The following is a 14,982-nucleotide window of genomic DNA, read 5'->3' on the forward strand; positions in this document are numbered from 1 at the left end:
TGAAAGGTCATCGAGTCACCAAAGTCATTGGGATCCTCTGGGGACCATGAATGCAGGTACCAAATTATATGGCAATCCATTACATATTTGAAATACTTCACTCCGGATCAAAATGTTGGACCAACAGAGCAAATGACAATTTAGTTAACATTACACTTGGTAGCAGGTAACATTGGCCAGCTAGTAGCTGGCTGAAACATGGTTAAAATGCTGTATGCTTTAATGTTGATGAAGTTTGTGAATTAATGTCCCTTCTGTCAACTAAATCAAACAGAAAAAAAACTCAAAATGTGAATTGAAGCTGCAAGTGATATAGTACAATCCTTTGTCTTAGTCACTTGTTTATGGGTTTATTGGATAAAAGAGCCTTGATATTTATTAAATTGATTCATGGTGGTCTTTTTGCTTGCCCTTCTCCATATGGGAGTTAGAGATGAAGGATCAACTACAGTACTGTTTGAACGGAAGGGAGTTCAGTGCCTTTAGTAGGGCAGCTGCTCAATGTCACGAGGCTTGAACTCAAAGCCTCTTGTTGACTGACCAGTCATGGCCTCCTCACTGATTGGTTCGGTTCACTGCTGTCCGGACACAAACGCATTACTTGAAGCCTGACAAGATGTTTTTTGTGCGAAATGTGATCCCGCAATTCTCGCGTGATCTCATGATATCGCGAGAATCCAGCTGCCTTGCAAGGTAATGAAGTACCTGCATCCTGTTATGAAGTGATTGAATGTATGCAGTGGCATGACCTGAGTAGCTGTTAATCACCACTGGAGCTTCTCTACTGCTAGCCTGTTGCATGTACTGTAGAACACTGACCTACTTATGTCATCTGCTGTTTGTGTCCTGACACACAGGCAACAGAAAGGGCCGTTATATCAGGGCTTCATTATCCAACCTTTCCGTCTCAGACTCTGGGCTATTTCCATCGACCAGCTTGTGTAAGATGAAAGCTATGTGGGTATGTGTGTGTGTGTGTGTGTGTGTGTGTGTGTGTGTGTTATGTGTGCTGGACTGCGTAGGCATCTATGTAATAGCTCCATCATATGTGTCATGAGCGAGAGAGATGTTAAACCGCGTGTCAGATGTTTCCGGTGTAACGTCACTTTTCTGCCAATCTGGTGATTGTATCAACAACAGCAAATACTTGCAGCAAATGCGCAGAAATAATGGAACGATACCATTTTAATCAAACACTCTCCAGCCAACAGATTCATTTAAATCAGCAAAAATAAATGTTTAATGTTGTTAAAGCCGGAACGTCGATAAAGCAGTCTGCATTCATCTGTCAAATAATATGGATTCTTACAGATACTAAATATGACAGAGGCTCACCATCCAGACATCTGATGCACTTTGAGACCTTGCACTTGCATCATTAAAATCAGCAGAGTGAAAAGTGTCAAGTTATAATGGCTATTGATTGGATGTAACTACTCAGCTGGTAGTCAAGCAGCTGATGAATGAGCCACTGATGGCGAAGCATGAATAAAGCAGATGATGTAGCTAATGCTAGCACCACGTCAGTGTTCTGTCAGAACTAATGCTATATTCCACCGCTAAAAGATTTTCCAATTTAGCACCGAATGCTGAATGACAACAAATGAATGTGATAACTTAACAATATTAATATGAGGGAATTGAGCAGCATGATGCTACAGTGACACTTGAATTGACTTGACTGACCGAAGTAGCCACAACAGCCTGTAACATCAGTTCCCAATGCAAAAATAAATTAACAGTATTATTTGAGTGAGTGAATTATTAATTCAAGGGAGCAAATTAACTCAAATTGCTACTGTAATTTGTGCTCATGAATTACTGATTCAGTTGTAATGACACAAGTTTGAATAACTGATGTTTTATTTAACTTATTTCAAGAAATTACTTCTTTTACACATAAGGTACATAAAATGATTGAACTCCACTGCAATTGGGACACATTCAATCAAACTCACCCCATCTTAAGAAAAGTTCGCCACCTCAGGTTTTAAATCAGATTCTGTGCCTGAATACAAGATTAGACATTAACATGGACATTTCTCCCCATGGACTTTGAAGTAGGGCGACACAGAGACCTAATTTCTGCAAAGTAAAGCCATATATTATGTGGGTCAGCCTCCCGGCCAGTTTTCACAGTTTGCATCCTCCCAGAAGGCATTGTGATTCCATATCCTGTGAATAAATGGCTGTAATATGTCTAGGTCTAGCTCTTGAGACAGTCTGTTCATATATCTCACTGTCTGCTCATTGTGAGATGGTGTGTTACGTGTGGTTTGTGACACACCTCCCAAATCCATCTTTTGTACACACCTGACACATCATAGTTATTCTGGTGTCATTGACATGATTAAAGTGATGGTTCGGAGTAATTTCACCCTAGGGTCCTTTGCACCATGACCTCAAGCCAAACACCCCTCCAGAAGCTTTTTTCACCTGGGTCGAACATTGGGAGAGTTAGTGTTATCAGCTGAATAGCTTAGCGCAGGGGCTAATTGATCCACGTTTGTATCTTGTAAATGACCCCACTAATAATGCCCGAAATGATACCAAACTTCTACACTAGTACAAATAGGTTAAATCATAAACCATCATAAAACGATGGATTGGAAAGTGTGTAAGTACACCAGAAGTTTATGTAAATAACACTTGCCTGTTGGCTTCTGCTCTCTGTTGCTGCTGCTGCTACCGGGCAGTAAGAGTGCTTAGGGACGTCTACAAATTACAACACCGAAAAGAGATGCAACAAAAATATTTATTAATTTAACTTATTTTTTAAAGTAAGTGCTGTAGTATAACTAGCAGGAGACAAGTTATAATTGAGGTAAGTTTGGAGACATTACCTTATTTAATCATTAAATTATTAAATATTTTTGTTGTATCTCTTTTCGTTGTTGTAATTTGTAGACGTCCCTAAGCACTCTTACTTCCCGGTAGCAGCAGAAGCAGCAGAGACCAGAAGCCAACAGGCAAGTGTTATTTACATAAACTTCTGGTGTACTTACAAACTTTCCAATCCATCGTTTTATGAGTGCATAACCTATTTGTACTAGTGTAGAAGTTTGGTATCATTTCGGGCATTATTAGTGGAGTCATTTACGAGATACAAACGTGGATCCATTAGCCCCTGTGCTAAGCTGTTCAGCTGATAACGCTAACTCTCCCAACAGGGCTCCAGGCTAACTTTTTGCCTTGGTTGCACTGGTGCACCTAAATTTTTTTATTTAGGTGCACCAGCACAAAATTTAGGTGCACCCATATTTTTCCTCGCGTCACCATTAGCGCTGAATGGCGATACACGATATATAGCTCTGTATTTCTTTACAAAGTGGGCTAAATGTTCAGTTTTAAGTCACAGCCACTTTTCTAGATTGTGATTAAAATAAAATGCAAAGACAAGGTTTCCTTTACCAGTTTGAAAATATACAGCTGCAACACATGTTAATGAAAGTTATCTAAAATAAATAGCCTAGGATATATTTAAAAAATAATATATATATATATATATATATATATATATGTATATATATATATATATATATATATATATATGTATATATCTTTTTGGAAAGCTCCTTCACTTTTTTTCAACAACAATAACAGACGCCCGGATAGCTCAGTTGGTAAATATAGAGGTTCGACTCCGACCTGCATCCCTTTGCTACATGTCATTCCCCCCTCTCTCTCCCCTTTCATGTCTTCAGCTTTCCTATCAAAATAAAGGCCGAAATCTTAAAAAAAAAAACAGATCGAAAGACATAGGGAGACAGAGGAAGAGAGGGGGAGTGCGATGGACTGAAGCTTATGCTACTCAGAGTGACGGCTGACTCATTATGAATGGGTCAGCGGCCTTACACCCGTCTTGTGTAGGCTATGAAATGTCTTTATCGTCACTGCGCTGCATTTTAGCTTTCCAGAAGGAATGGGTCATGTAACGCAACATTAAACCATATCCATATAAACAACATTGCTTCGTTCGTGGAGAGCCAGCGGATGCGAGGACTTTAGGTGCATCGGTGCGACCTAGGAAAAATCTTAGTCGCACCCTTACAAATTTTGGTCGCATTTGCGACCAAATTGGTCGCACTCTAGAGCCCTGCCCAATGTTCGACCCAGGTGAAAAAAAGCTTCTGGGGGGTTGTTTGGCTCGAGGTCATGGTGCATGTCTCCATGTCACATAATGTACTCAAACTGATTCAACAGTACAGGTTGATACCATACATACATACACTGTGTACTTGCATCATGTTGTTGCACCCCTGTAAGTGTAGGATGTGTAAGAGACATTGTTATTATTAAGCGCTAAAAGAGTACTATTTTATTCTTATATTTCGTAGTTATGGTTTTGGGGTTTTGTCTTATTTTGGTGGTCTGTTTTCTGTTTTGTATTTTGCTCAGTTTCCTGTTTTATTTTGACGGTCTTGTTTTCTGTCTTGTCTTGTCCATTGACATATATAAAATGGACCAACAGAGCCCGTTGCTCTGGACGGAGACCAGTGAAGGCTATTAGAAGCACTTTTCCAGTGATCACTTGCTTTACTGCGCAGCCTCCAACTGACAGAGACAACGTAAATGTGACGTGAGCAACGTGTCTGAAAGTTGTAAGTCTTCTGGTAGCTGTGCCAAGAGAAATATCAATCATTCCGAATCTTGCAGAGACGGAGGGCATAGGTATGTAAGGAGATAACATAAGCACAGGCTAATTACTGATCACTAACATGCTAGTTAACATTAGTAATTAAACCTAAACAGCTAATGTAAGTCCAAACTGCCTGCGAGCTTCTCCTGTACTATACGGTAATTCCTCTACTGTGCGACAGTAAGTCATTTGATTATGACACAATCGTTAGCCTATTTTTATAAAAACGTCTGCTACGGAGCCATAACGTGAGGTACAAGGTAATGGAGCCTTTTATACATTGTCGTGTTTCTTTAGAACTAAACAATGGACAAATAGAGTCTTTAAACGCTTCAGATGTAAAATTATTCGCTGTCAAAGTGGCGCCAAAATGTATGCTAGTCAGTGGAATGCTAACGGGAGGTGATCTCTTTGTAGCGTCAAAATGGCGCCATAGGAGGTTCGAGTTCTGAAGCGAAGCTTATCCCCTTGGTCTTGTCTTATTTACTTCCTGTGTTTTCCCTCCCTTGTGATTGCCCTGATGTGTTTCACCTGTTTCCCAGCCTTGTCACCTGTGTTGTGTTTCCTCGTTAGTCTGTGTATTTAGTCTTTGTGTTTCCCTTGGCTTTTGTCAGATCATTTTGTGTGTTTCCCAACTGTGTTCGGTCCTGTCTTCTCGTCTGTGAGTTTTTGGTCAGTAGTTTCTGTTTCTGTATTTTCTTTGTTTTCTTGTTATTCAGGTCTTTTGTTGCTTCACTAGTCATTAGTTTTGCCTGATTCTTTGGACTCCTTGTGTTGTTTTGCCTGCTGCATTTTGGAAGCATTTTGTTGTATAGACTCTTTGTTTTAATAAATCCTCGAGCTCTAACCTCCTGCCTACCAGCCTTATCTCTGCATTTTTGGGTCCACCATTCCCTGCTGCACTTAACAGTAGTGCTTTACAGATGATTGACAAACCAATAAGAGATATCTATCTATCTATCTATCTATCTATCTATCTATCTATCTATCTCTGTCTCAGTAATATATATATATATATATATATATATATATATATATATATATATATATATCAGTAAAATATAATCAATGCAAATAACTTCTTAGTACCCTAATTTCTGCTAGATAGAGATTTTGCCAGCTTTCAACTGCCTAACTTGACTTCTAGACTGCTCCAACTTTATTTAGTATACAGGCATCAATCTTCTCATCCAACTCTCGACTACAAAGGTGATATGTATTTCCCAAAATGCCAAACGATTTATTTAAGTAGTTGTTAGTAATATTGTTGATCTACAGATTTCAGGTTATTCTGTTGTTGCCATTAGTGAATGTCAGCTTGAATAAGCGCATCAAATCAGTGTTTATAAGATACATTTTAAAATCACACACAATTCAGACCTGCAGTTTATTTAAACTAATGAGCCACAGAAATGATGTTGACACTCAGTGGCCCAATTTCAAGCTATTTCATTTTGGCTGATATTTCATCTGTTGGTGATTCACAAAAGAATCCTCTGCTGTCGTAATCTTCCCTCTTGTTTATAAGTTACAGCTGTCCTGACACTTAGAGGTGGAAAACAGAGCAATCTCAGAGGACCACAGATGGTGGTGCTGTGTATGAGTGCATGTTAATTTGTGTTGTTTTTATACATGTGCACAAGTTTGGGTGTAAGATAGGATTATGATGAAAAAGACAGTGTTCTAATGTGAAGGTTTTGTTTAATTTTTTAAAGTGATACTGAACCAAAAATCAATCTTTAGAGCATGAAATACTAACCCCTCTGTATGCTTAAAAGGTGGCTATAAAACGTTTGTGGTTAGTTAAGTCAGATCTTTCCTTCGCTGGTGATTTTGAGAAGCTCTACTTTAGCATGTTTTTACTTTCTGGATCCTTTAAGCCACAGGATCCAGAGGCACATGGAAGTATTTTATGCGTGAGCAGCAGCATTCATTGTTTGTCAGGAAATGATAAGAGTTCAGCAGCTTTTGTGGTAGTGAATGAAACACATTAATGCATATTCACTGTGTAAAGGTGAGTCAGAGGCTAGGGCTGCTCGATTATGGCAACCATCATAATCACAATAGGATATATGTGCAAAAAGTGCCAAACGCTACCAAAAAAAAAAAAAAAACCAAATGAACATATATTTAACATTTTGCTAAACTATATTCAACATATTGCAGTCAGTAACTCGGCAAAAACGGGCAAAAGTGCACCGCTTTTGAAAGGAGGGGCACTGGATTTATTAAACAAGTCACAACGAGAGCATCATTGTGAAACGAGCACAATTGTTGGCTCTCAATTATCTTGTTTTCATAATTGTAAGAAGCCAAGTCGTAATTGAAAATAAAATTTGATTTATTGACCAGCCCAATCCGAGGCATTGGTAAAAACAATTGTTCTGTGAGACACACAGTACCAGGGAATCAGACCGCGACTGAATACTACACATGAAATTAATAAAAAATATCACAGTGATTGTAGGAGCACAGACAGGTTAGCCATCATTGTGTTGATGTAAAGCAATCAATATATGATTCATATATAATTATACAACATTCATATGTATTGTCTTTCATTCAGTCTGGAACTGTCATGTTGTGTTGTTGCTGTAAACTTCACAGATGACATGGCTTCTGAACTGTTGCAAATAGTATTGTTGGTCAAGAAATAGATTCATATAGAGTACCCTGGTGGCTTCAGGGTTAAAGCGGTAGACCATGAACCACAAGGTCCCTGGTTCGTTCCTTAGCTCAGCTGTATGTCATTCTCCATGTCCCTACTACCCAAAAATAGTTAAAAAATACACAGTAGCTTTGTAGCTGTTTGTTGAACTGTGTCATTTTCAACATGCATATAAGACAGCTTTGTAGTTATTGGAAGGTACCTTTCAGCTATAGCCGTGTCTCTTGCTTTCAGTCTTTGAGCAGAACTAGGCTAAAATTTATATTAATACTAGAGATGCACCTATTGCAACTTTCTAGGCCAATTCGGATTTCCGATTTTCTTCGAGTTAGGCCAGCCGATACTGATTTTAGCCGATTCTGATTAAATTTTTTCTAACCACTTTACAGCACACACAAATATTTATTTTCTATCTTTTCTTTAATAGAACATTTTGCACAGAACATAGAACATTTTTTTGAACAGATAATGGATCACTATAAAATAGAACTAAATAAATTACTCCTGGTGTGGGAAATTCACACACATCTAAAGTGCAATGTTGGAACCATTTCCTTCTTTTCACATCCGTGTTTTTGGTGTTGTCCCTCCTCGCTCTACTTTTTCCTTGCAGGTGTTCACAAGGTTCCCTACATGTGCGAGAATAGCGCAGACACGCGCTTCACACCGCGAGCGGGTACGCGCAACACACGGCGGAAAAGTTGAAAGGAAAAAGAGACTGTGCTGTCGCGTCTGTGTGTGCGTGCGTCCTCGAGAACTGTAACTCATATAACTTATGTTGTCAGTTAATTGTAGCATCGACCGGCATGAAATCGGCATACTGTATGTCAGACTGACCTGCCAGTCGCCGGTCATGGCCGTGCACGTGAAAACCGGCCAATTCCGGTCACCGACCTTTCTATTGGTGCATCTCTAATTAATATAAATCGTTTAATCTAAACGTGAGCAAAGCAGCAACCAAGAATATTTCTCAAAATATTTCTGGAGAGGTATGAGAGATGAAAGTAGAGTGCACAACACTCAAAAAGAGAAGTGAATAATGTGTACAAATGGATGAAGGCCGCTCATTGTTCAGAGCAGTCAGTACTATTAATTTGTGAAACCACAGGCACACACACACGCGTCTGTCAGGTAAATGTGTTTCAGAACCAGAGAACGCAATTACATTTTTAAATTTGATATGGTCTGAATGTTCAAATTGAACTGACTGTTAGTAAAGTCTGGAATTTCAATTAGTTTACTTTTTCTGACAAAGCATTTTTTAACATAAGGCATCAGTTTGAGATATGTAATGTGTCATCGAACATTATTACGTTTTTTGTTTATCAAAAACTGTTGTGAACACTGAGTGAAGAAGGGTGTAATGGAGAGGAATTAAATAAGCTGCTTTATCATACTAATACAAACATATGTCAGGAGCTGGAACACCTTGTTTTTGTAATGCATTCCGCTGTTACTCTGTCTGATGGTACAGGAGGCAAAACAAATCTTACATTGCCAAAATAAAGAATAGTTTGACATACTTACAGGATGTATGGGTGTCAGAAGGAGAGCTTTCAAAATGGATTTGGAGAGACTCAAATCTTGAGGTAAAACCTGCCATGTGTATGATACCGGAGTCAGTGTTTTTCTCTGAGAACAGCGATGATGGTAATGAGGCAGCACTCCTTTATATGGCCCTTCATCACACAAGTCAAATAAAGAAATTAAGGGGCCGAAACAAATTTGAGGAGTGCTATTCTAAATTAACAAAAGTGAAAATAATTAGCAATCATAACTGTAATTATACAAAAATATTTCCAACCTTTTTTGGTATTGGTCTTGTCTCCAAAAAATACTTTCATCCTATAAAATGCAACATTGCTAGAAGATTAGTGTAAAATTGTCAGACAGAACAATCGCAGCCAACAAGAAAGAGATAATTTAAGGCAAATATATTTTGCATTACAAGATGCAAAGAAAAGTTCAAGATAGTTAATGTTGTGTCCTTGCTGTCTACGTGTCCATATGCTGTTCTCTTTGTGTGCATGTCTGTAGGAGCATCATCATGTGATGTTTATGTTGGCTTTGAATGCGGCGCTGACTGAGTGAGTCATCTATGATTAGCAGTTACTGCAGTAATAGATTCTGCAGAGCATTTGTCTTCACTCTTCTGTCAATCTGTAGGACAAAGATCTGCACAGAAACACTCCACCAAGCTCTAGATTGAGCTGTTTGTTTCTTGGAGAAGAAATCAATTGCTGCTGCTGTATCAAATCTATACCAACCCACTGTTTCTGCTGCTTGCCCTGAAGGTAAATGTGCTCAAAGCGTTTGTCGATGAATCCTGGCTGAGGAATGAGAAATCACAGCACAATGATAGGCTACATAGCCCAGGGCTATTATGCCCAACATAATATTACTTCATTAGTCTAGAAGCTGTGATATAAGACCAGGAACCTCAAAGTGTAAAACGCCACGTTGTCAATGGTGCAGTGTATTTGCAATATGGGATGACCAGTTGAAACATTGTTGCTTGTTTACCTGCTGCTAAAATGTCTAAATATCCTTGCAAACGCAGATAATTGTGAGAATGGGCATTTGGACTTATGCGTGTGCACAATTTCACGATGACTAGGACCAAAGATGTCCATATTTTAGGTGCTGTTTTATTCATTCTGCAGAGGCTCAATAGCTGCTGTCTGATAAAACTTTTCATAAAAAGCTAGAAATGCATGAATCAGCCTTCTTCACACCTATTGTCTACATTATAGTACATGTGAACCAACAAAAGTCCAGTGGCCAGATGCATAAAACTGTAGATTTTTGATTGAAACTGTGTACGCACAAAAACAGATATATGCATTAACATTTAGATTTGTTAAGACACACGTATGTTTAATTCTGTTGTAGGAACCTCATATATTGTGGATCAAAGTACACATGCACAAGCTTTATTTCCACACCCATAGTCCATATGGATGTAGAAACATCCGTTCACAAAGGTTTGCATATTATCATGTCATAATGCAGCGGTTAGTTTTATTGGCTGCTCGTCTGGGGTGAGTGGTGGCCTATCTGCCTATTGACGTTTCTCCCTAACAAGTTATGCTATTGTTATGTCGACGTCTGTAATTGTTTAACAAATGAACGGTCAATCGAGGGAAAACGCCGTGGGAGGCTGCATCGTTTGACGAAGGAAGAGGAATGTGCTGGCCAGCAGCGAAGCTGAGACTGGCGAGCCGAAGACTCGCTGAAGGAGGAAGACGCGGCGCCCGGAGTTGGAACGACAGGTAGGCCTCAAACCTGCAGCCTACCTGTCGTTCTACCTGGGCGGCCTAGCAGTTAGCCTAGCAATTAGCGCCTATTATCAAATGTGCAAGCACAACCAAGTTCTGTTGTAAAACCCAGACAAAACGAGAGTGAGCAGTCCCAGGGTTGGTTATGTCGTGACAATATCGATAGTTGTGCCCGCTAAGACCTGTCAATGAAAAATGTGGCAAAGAAAGTGCAATTTCACCAACTGTGTCGCACAAGCGTGTTTTCCAATGTGCCAGAGCAGCTGTTATTACGCACGGCAGCATCCGAACCACTCATTAATCACAAACCTATAACCTATATTGTTGCGGTAAAATCTCAATCATCATTATTATTTAATGTCATGAAACGTGATATTTAAGGGTGAAATTAAACAATCATAAAAGGGAGATGATGGCTCAATTGTAAATAAAAATGATGAAATTCATCACTTGTAAATTTTAAATTTTGTAAAATGCGCCTTTGATTGACATTTAACAAAATAATAACACAATCAGTGAAATTGGCAAACAATGTAAAAACTGTTACTCGTTTCTCAAATTGTATTCAATCTTTTCAAAGTATCTCAGCTAAAACAGTGTGTATGCCTGGTCTGAAGTGAGCGTTAGGTCCGTACATTTTCCCTTTTAACGTACCAGTTTATGTGTATAATATGTTTTGCGAGTACACATCATTTAGCTTTTAAAACCGGCCCCCAGGACTGTTTTTAAAAGAGCATACTGATTTCATTGCAGACAAAAAAAATATTATATTCCAGCATATCTTAATACAAGATACATTTTAGTTTCAGGTCAAAATTTAATATCAGCACATTCAGGGGTCAAGGCTGGTTGATGTTTTTCTGTCTATGGAGCGTTTGCTGCCTGTGTCTGCAAATTTGAATGACAGAAATGGGTCATGTCTATCGTGCAGCAGCCAAACAAGACCTCAGTCATTAGTTTGTATAATGAGAAATGCCAGGGCACCCTTATTAACATACTGTACATAGATTTTTTACCACCTTATTATAACCCTTAAGTGAAACGAGGATGTGTTGTCAGCTCTCTCTCCCTCCTACACAACAAACAAGAGGTTGTCTCTCGTGAGCTCTTTAATAACTGAAACATCAATGAAGAATAACTTATGTCGGCAATATTAGTTTACATAAAACAATAACACTGTAAAAAAAGAGTGGACTTATATCATTTATTTAGGAAAGCTGAAGACAAAAAGAAACACAATTTCAAAGTTCTTAAATAATGTAGAGACAAACATCTGAAGAAAACAAAAACAGGACGTTTACTGTATTTACTGTTCACATTTGCCTTTTTCATTGAAAAAAAAAAAATGTCAACTTCAGTCTTCAACACTGAACACTAGGGCTGGGTATCGTTAATGATTTTCCGAATCGATTTGATTCCGATTCACAAGGTGCCGAATCGATTTTATTCCCAATTTGATTTTTATTTTCGATTCAATATCAAATAGGTTAGGAATATTTCAGTTGCAATACCAATTTAGCTTGGATATGAAAGAGATTCTACAATTGTACAAGGTTCCCTCTAACCTGTTGCATTCTTAAATTATCAATGTTTACATTAAGAACTGACCCCAAAGCAGTTACATTAATGTACTTTTTATTTAACATGAACACACAATAAAGTGCAGCTCCTCAGACTCTACAGTCAGTGAGTATTGAGTGACATTTTATTCAGATATCTTGAGGTGACAGAGGGACCCCTTTGAAAAGGGCCATGCCAGTTTTTCCCTCACCAAAATGTAGCCCAACTTTGGAGGGTTTTTTAACCCCCTTCCTTCCCAACAAGCTAGCATAATGTAGTTGGTAGCAATGGATTCCTTAGATCTTCTAGTTTCATATGATACAAAGATCGTTTCTTGGATTTTTTAATCGATCTCCAACTATTTTCAACATCCCATGTTATACAAAGGAGTGTTTGTGGGTAAAAGTAACACATAAAACATAACACTTGTAAAAGTAAAAGTGTTTAATTGGTACTCTTTGAATAAATAATACCTATAAATTGCTGGGTCTATTAGTTAGAGCACAGAAACTCAGCTGACTATGCAAAATGGAAAATGTGTCTACAGGCAAGAATTATATTGTTACGAAGAATAAAGTTTCCAATGATAAAATGAATGAATATTTATTTCAATTAAAATAGAGTAGTTCTTTCAAGGAAATGTAGATTGTACTTATTTTAAGTAAGAAAGATATTTCCAGTAAACTTTACAGCAACTACCATTAGGAAAGTAGTGGCAGATTATGGACCCGTAAAATAAAGTGTTCCCAAAACTTGTGATGGATAGGCTATATAGAGTAATTAGTTGACAAAACACAAAAAGGGTATTTTAAAGGATACCATTAGATTAGCATGTTTTAGGCCATAATCTACAGTTTTGTAATATGCCAACAAGAGCAAGTTTTTAGATCAGTTTTTTCTCTCAAGTGGTTTCAGTCTTTGAACTACACTATGAAAGTCAACTTAGAGACACTTTAAATGTACAGTATTTCAGATAGGTAATCCATCACATTGAATTATTTATTGCATTTTTCTTGATTTGCTTTGTCAAAATGGTAATGCAGTTGTGAGCAGGGATAATTCACTCTACCTGCATAAAAAAAGACGCTCATAACAACAGGAGTTTTGAGAGTTGGCAGCCGGAATTTTATTAGAAGGAATGATCACATTCATTGGTCCTTTACAGATAATCATCCTGTCTGGGTCCTTGAATGCACCAATATGAAGAATTTGCAAATGTCCCACTGCATTACAACATAATTGTGTAGTGACGAAAAATACAAAATAAAGGGCTCACTGTGATGCATTACTAATCTCAAAAAATGTTTAGTCTCTGCCATCATTATAATGCACTGGAAGCAATGGAAACCAATTGCTCCCTAAAGAGTAGAAAATCAACCAAAAAACTACAAATAAAAAATGTGTTTTGAAGTTGTAAAGTGCAATGAGGGAACAGCGTTTACTCTGATTCAACGGTATGGATACTAAAGTCTGTTCTGAAAGAGCCAAAATATTGACGAGCTTCAAGGTGAATTCAAGGAAATCGTATTGATTTGGGATGTTTATTTGACTCCACTGGTAGTGCAGGACATTCAGCTGCTTTACTCTCACTGTGTGTACGTGTGTGTTAAAGTGTGAATCACCTCAGACAATTTCTTGACTGATGAATATTGAGTGTTGACATTTCTTTGAATCCGAAGGGCAGTTCAGTGAGCACAGCAAGAACTCAAAAGTGGGTCAGTGTCTGCACGGCCTCTTCATTTAACTTGTGTTTGGCCTGAGCTAGACTGCAAATGCAACAGCCATCATTGTTAATTATTATGTCCCTGACCCCTCCTACCACTCTCTTATGTAATGTTTCCCCCTTGTTTTTCTACCTGCAGAAAGACATGTTTAAAAGTGTGGCAGTGTGTTATGCCCTGCGCTCATGTCGCCCCGGAAAGATGGAGAATTACCCCCCTCCTGTTCTTCTACAAGCCACAGAGGCGGGAAGTAAACGTACCAGATTAGCCTTCACCTGGTGTGGTGCTGTAGGAAGATAAGGCGACGCAGGATAAACTTGGGCCACTGATGGAAAACTTGAGGTGCTGGGAATCAGAGTGAGCAGATGGAGGGAAGCGGAAAAAGGTACGAGACCCTTTTCTGTTTATAGATGCCAATTAAGACACATGCTAGTCTGGCTTACCAGATGTACAGTGCTGGGATAAAGCCTGGTGTGCTGAATGTCAGGTATTCATTTCAACCTCCAATATCTCCACAAGCATTTTTTCTCCCTATCCCAGAATGATAAGTGATGTAGCCAGGCCATTCTCCAGCGCTAACATAGCACTGTAGACATAGGTCTGGCTATCCAAAACTACACATTTGCTGACCCTGTATTCATTGCAGATAATATTTAACCATTTGTTAGCAATATGAATTCCTTGTGAATTATCAACTCTAAAATACAGATGCTTAAACCACAATGTGTAATGGATAGTTTTTTTAGATTATCCTCAAAACAAGTACCAACATTTATTGAAATCAATTAATATATGAGCAAATAAAAAGAGAGAGACCATCGACAATGCATGATACATTAGGCCTCATTCATACTGACATTAGCCCCTATTTATTTTAATGATTCCAGCATTGAGACAGCAGGGTGCAATGCAGAGAGCCCATGCAAAAACAAAAACAACACAATGAAACATTATTCAGCAAGGCGCTGCATTGGCCAATCAAATATAGGCAAGAACACATTCCAGGTAGATTACTGTTTAACGTGAACTGCGTATTTCTACTCTTAAGCCTTCAAATTATTAGATCTGTTACTAAGCTGAAGTCCATAGATTATATTTAATAATTTCGTTATCTTT

The 14,982-nt window shown here is 38.4% G+C and overlaps 1 protein-coding gene and 1 long non-coding RNA gene across 2 annotated transcripts in view; one reads left to right on the forward strand and one right to left on the reverse strand.

Moving 5' to 3' along the window:
* Positions 1-14,982, forward strand: part of LOC120565771 — a 123,579-nt gene that overhangs the window by 87,594 nt on the left and 21,003 nt on the right. The window contains exon 2 of the long non-coding RNA XR_005640283.1: positions 14,008-14,251. This is a non-coding gene — a long non-coding RNA (uncharacterized LOC120565771). The remainder of the gene's footprint in view (positions 1-14,007; positions 14,252-14,982) is intronic.
* xxylt1 (xyloside xylosyltransferase 1) overlaps positions 12,204-14,982 on the reverse strand; it is a 32,355-nt gene continuing 29,576 nt past the window's right edge. Inside the window, exon 5 of the mRNA XM_039811786.1 lies at positions 12,204-14,982. This exon is cut by the window's right edge and continues 704 nt beyond it. The gene's annotated coding sequence lies outside the window, so the exon portion shown is untranslated.

This window comes from Perca fluviatilis, chromosome 9 (assembly GCF_010015445.1).
Source record: "Perca fluviatilis chromosome 9, GENO_Pfluv_1.0, whole genome shotgun sequence".
Lineage (NCBI taxonomy): Eukaryota > Metazoa > Chordata > Actinopteri > Perciformes > Percidae > Perca > Perca fluviatilis.